Here is a 6,000-nt window from a genome sequence, read left to right on the forward strand (position 1 = left end):
GTACCCGATCTCTAAGACCAGTTAGAGTTCCTAGTGATCAAAATACTAGATGACGACTCTCATTCCAGTTTTTCATTGATAAGAGACAAGAATTTCTTGTCTCCTAATATTTGCCAGATAGATAGAAGATAACAGAATATGAGGATGGATGTTTTCGCCGCGACACTATACACGTGCGACAATTGAAATTATTATCTTCTTATGAATATTCATTTTAATTGTTATATAATTACAAAAATAAATTTTGAAAAAGTAGCTCGCGTGAACTCTAAAAATCTACTTCCATTAATGCTTATTATCATAGAAAATGAGAATTGTAAATTTAAAGGCATTTCTAGTTCATTCTGCAGCTAGAATACGATCAATAAAGGCATTTCTAGTTCATTCTGCAGCTAGAATATGATCATTTTGGAGCTGCAATTCTCAGTTCCTGCTGTCATTTCCTTAATCAGCAAGCAGAGAGTGTCCATTTTTATTAATTTAATTTTGTTGGTACTTGGTTATTAACCATGCTCCAGTAAATTCACTTCAAGAATGAGTTGCCTAAATCTCATCTCCAAATTAGTTGGTGTCCGTTCTAATTTTTTTTAGCATGAATCAGAAAGTCAGTCAGCATTACATGTAACGAAAATTCAAAAACAGCTTCAACCTTCAGGATATTTCATTAGTGCCGATTGTGATGACATGCTTCCGGACTAGAGAAAATATTGTAGATTATTTGGAAAAATAACAGCTTGATCAAGATCCAGACGTATCTTGCTGGTGTTGTAGACATAAATTTCAATACCTAAAAATTAAGCCAGCAAATGTATACAAAGATTTTATTTTATTAAAATATATAACTATATATAATCTCTATTTAAAATTAATATTCTTAATAAAAAAACTGTCATTTAATTCTTCTCTTGAGTTTGATACATGATAACTTGATTTATTTGTGAAATTATATCAAGATTTATGCTTTGCAAGAACATGAATTTAGACATGAATTGCATTAGAAGATTTGATAATTTAATACTTTTAAAAATACTTCTAATTTGTTTTTAAAAGTGTTATTAAAGAATTTTTATATAATAATTTTAATTAGGGGGTGATGAATTACAAAAATAATGATCCCTTTTCTCTCTTCCCTTAATTTACGTGCCTCCATTGTTACAATTTTTTTTGTACTGTAAGAAAAAAAAAAAAAAAAAAAAAAGGTTTTCGTGCCTTGATCTGTTGTTGCCCGATTGAAAGAAGGAATTTTGTTTTTCTAGTTTGTCGAAGAAAGGCGAGTCGGTTTACTGCATAGGTTATAAAAATGAGCTTGTAGTATTATAGCAAGGGGTTAGGCTGAGGCACGAATGACACGCGGGGGTTTGTTACTGGGCAAGGCCTACAAAGGATAGGTTGCCGTCATTAACGAACTAAGTACCCGGCAATTCTAGATTCCGACGCATCAATTAAAGGCGCTGCAAAGTCAAAATATCACTCCATAGCTACGTTACTAGGGGATGGCGTATCGGGTTAGATGAGGCGAGATGGGACAACAGGTCAGGTCGGCTGGCCAGTTATAAAGAAAGAAGATAGCGAGGATGGTGATGAGTAAATTTTATTAAATTTTTATTTTATTTTATTTTATTTATTTATTTTAAATGTATAATAATATGACAAGTTCAAAGTAACATGAGTTTGACACGCTAATATACTTGGATGTGATAGTTAGCCGAGTCCAATACGCTTGGCACTTGACACTGTGTCAAGCCCAAGATAGCATGAGTATGGCATGCATGTTAGACTCAAGGCGTTTGCATTTGGCAATGTGCCAAGCCCAAGATAGCATGAGTATGGCATGTATGTTAGACCCAAGACGTTTGAACTTGACAGTCAATCAAGTCCAAGATAATTATCATCCTCTCATGGCATGTTCAAGGGTGTGACCAACCTCCTTTGAGTTTAACCTCGGGGAAGAATTCAATTTATATAGGTTTAGCTACACTTGATATCTTAAACTCTATTCTCCCTACATCTTCTTAAAAAGTCCTTCAATAACCCGCCATATTCTTATCAGGTAAGGGATATATATCCCCCATTAAATGTTATTAGGATAATTACACGGTAAGACCTACTTTTTACAAAATGACAAGATTTATGGGTTATAAATATACCATGAGAGCTTCATAAAAAAAGTTCACAATCTCTAATTATCTATTATATTTATATTTTCAGAGCATCTTTTTCTAGAATATTTTTGTATTTTTTCTCTAAAAAAATATTTATTTAAACATCAGAGAGTCTCACCTTCACCAAATAGAATCTTGTACAAGTATTAATGACAAGTAACTTTGGCTAAGCAAATACCAAATATAAACCACCAACTGCCTTGGCTAATTAACCGGTAGAAAATATTATAGCAAACCCATCTATAGATGGCCAAACTATATTTTTCATCTAGATTAAGTTTTAGATTTTCAATTGTCACATTGAAATCATATAATTTCTTCTTATTTCATTAAAAATTAATGGATTTACTAAAATCTCTCTCACGAGATAGAACGAAGACTTTTTATATAATCTGGTTTATCACATGACTTTTATATTATCTAAAACAAGGATTTAATTTAGAGAATTCATTGGGTTTTTAAAGAGAAAAAAATCATGTGAGTTTCAGGTAATTACTTACGATTTTGTTCGTTAAGAGCTAATTAGGAAAGAGCTAATTGAGAATTAATTCATCAATGATTAAGGACCTAATTGGGATGAAAATAGGTTGGTGATATATATAATAACCAAGACTATCTTTAAGGGTTTGAGAATTTTCTCCAAAATATTATATCTCTATCACGGTATATTCTGTCAAAAAAACTATTTCGATCCAATAGCTTAAACTATTAAGTAAAATTTCAAGATATGATTTATATTATTTTCTAACACATTCCACCCTTAAAACCATACCAAAGCCATATCCGCACATCATACTCGGTTCATGCTTGCCCAAAGATTTGTTTAAACTTTGACAATTAAAATTGATCATATTCAAAAATAAAAAATAACAATTCAAATTCTGGAAGAAAGTTTGTGTTTTTTTAGCCAAGATTTCTTTTTTTATTTGTGTATTTTTTTTTTAACAAAATTAACAAGTCTTTATTATTAGTAACATGGTTTTTTTAATTAAAAATAAAGACAATTCAAATAAATGTTTGTAAAAAATTACAATAATGCAAGAACATATTTTTTTCTCCATAATTGAAATTATTATCTTCTTATGAATATTCATTTTAATTGTTATATAATTAAATAAAAATAAATTTTGAAAAAGTAGCTCGCGTGAACTCTAAAAATCTACTTCCATTAATGCTTATTATCATAGAAAATGAGAATTGTAAATTTAAAATTCTATCTAATTAAGTAAACGAACCAAACAAAATCTCATAAGAAATGGAAAAGAGTGGAAATAAAATTATATATATATATATAAAAAGCCATGACCCATTTAGTTCAAGATGAAATGGACTGTTATAACGTCTACAAAAAGAATAAGTTGAATGTTATTCGGTACAAGATCAAGTTTTTTTAACCTTGCAAAAAGAATGGACCATATATATCAAAAATTTTGATGCATTTAATGCACGCATAGGCCATGACCTATGTTTGTTTTTTATCGGTTTTTATGTTTACAGTCACATAAACACATTAAAATATTTGATAACAAATTAAATTATATTTTATATTATTGGGCTCATTAAAAAATTGAATTTGAAACATAGTTTTTGTGTAGCAGTTTTTACATTTTTTTTAACTAAGTTTCGTAAAATCTTGTTTGTTTTTGCGTTTCAAAAGCGTTTTTGAAAAAAATTAAATTTTTTTTATTTTTTTCTTTGCTTCAAATTGATATATTTTTTTGCGTTTTCAAATCATTTTGATATGCTGATATAAAAAATAATTTTTTTAAAATAAAAATATATTATTTTAATGCATTTCCAAATAAAAAATACTTTGAAAAACAATCACAATCACACTTCCACCAAACATTTTATATATATTTTTCATTACACATAAACTTCAACCATAATTTTTACTAAAAACATATCTAAATCCAACTGCCACTTCTAACCAAATTTTATAAAAACTTATTTTTTTTTTAAACCACAAAACTGCAACAAACACACTTTCGAGTTCCCAAGATTTTCGTCGGCAAAGTACTGTGGCAACAACCATTAGATTTGCAATTTACAAATATGAAATGTTGGGCAGTGATTGGTGAATGAAGCTCAAATTGATCATCTACACGTGGAAGAAACTCTTGCACATTTGGACGGTGTGCTCATCTCCAATTGGTTGAGACTCACTAATCTTGGAGGAAAGAGGCTAACGCAAAAATTTGGTGGATGCAGAAGTCAGCACACAACACTAAATTGTAATAGCATGATCAATCACTTCAATTTTAAAGGTATATCTTCAGGATTGTTGCGGTCTCAATGATTTATAAAATGCTCTTCATGTTAATGGGGAATCATTCTAGACTGGATTTCTCGCTATAAATGAACAGGGTGTGTTTGTCCTTTTCAAGACAACAAAATTCAGTAACCTAGCCACAAGAGTAGCGTAGACAAATAGTGAGAGGAAATTCAGGCAAGTTCTCAAATGGAAGGCAGAGTGAAGTTGGCCTCAGTTTTTGTGGTCCTTGTGGTGCTAGGGTTCTTGGTTTTGGGTCCAAAATCTGTGGAGTCTGCATTTAGCATCCAACTCAACCCATGCACGCTTTCACAGTGCATTGCCGACTGCAAAAAAGCCTTGCAGGAAAAGTTCCTCAGTGCAACCTGCACAACTGGGTCTCAGGGGAAATTCTGCATTTGCCTAGGGTGAAATTATCCACACACAAAAGCCAGTTCCGAATATCAAACTTAAAAGGTGAAGTTGTTGCCTCGCCCACCTACCTAAATTATTAATAGATACAAGCTATGCAAGATTGTGTAATCTTACTTTATTCTTCTAGCTAATAAGAGTTTGTAAGTTGTCCCTCTTCCCTTAAATTAATCTGAAAAGCAGTGCTCTTCTTGAGCATTATCACTAGCAATCGTTAATATTATAAGGTCAGTAATCTTGTAAACTAGTACTGCTATGTCCTGTTTTCTGGTGTGAAGGCTGGTGGCTTGGCAACCAGCCCCTAAAATCCATCAGAGCTCCAATAATGACCCCACTACAACCTGAATAAATCCTTCTAATTAATCATTTTGGAAACTAGAGCAACATTCCAGCTGTGCGAGACATGGTTGTGAATCTGGAATTCATTTCATTAGGTTGCCGGTCTTTAACACTACTCGGCTCCTGCTGAGATGAGGACATATGGCAACAAACTTCTCGGCTAAGATTTAGAAGCTAGCTGAGAAATCTGTGCAAAAATAACTTACAGCTCACTCTAGCAAGGCAGGGAGGTTAGCAATGGCCCGAGGCAAAATGTAATGGAAAACCGTGTGCTCAATCACTCTTTGCATCAATTCTTAGTTGCTGATAAAGTGGAGCCACCCTGTGGATGATATCGAACTCTTTTTCAATCTCGGGAGAGATTGTCAAAAGGGCATGCAAAACGAGCAATAAAAACCATATCCAACCTGCACATAATACTGTCTAAGGATTTAAACAGTCAACTTCCACTACAAACCACCCATGTCAAATTCAACTCTTGATTAGAAGAAGGATATCAAGACAGTTCCCTCTGTACTCATTAAGGCCTTCAGATTTAAGCATTCAACCAACTCTAGCGTCCCTCTTAATGGCCGACTCTTAACTAAGAAAATGTCTCCTGACAGCTAGACAACTTCCCAATTTGGTAGATGGTATTTTAGCTCTCACGGTTTGCTAAGCATCAACTCCATTGTGAATGAATGTTGCAGTCCAAAGTGGAGGTCTGCATCTTGAAGTCTCACCATAGATAATTAGTCTTCTCTGTTTCTGCAATTAACTCCATTGCTTTTAAGAAATCACGTTTTTGAGGTCAGATGTTGCCCCAGATTTTTTGCC

The sequence above is a fragment of the Populus trichocarpa genome, chromosome 12 (genome assembly GCF_000002775.5).
Source record: "Populus trichocarpa isolate Nisqually-1 chromosome 12, P.trichocarpa_v4.1, whole genome shotgun sequence".
Classification (NCBI taxonomy): domain Eukaryota; kingdom Viridiplantae; phylum Streptophyta; class Magnoliopsida; order Malpighiales; family Salicaceae; genus Populus; species Populus trichocarpa.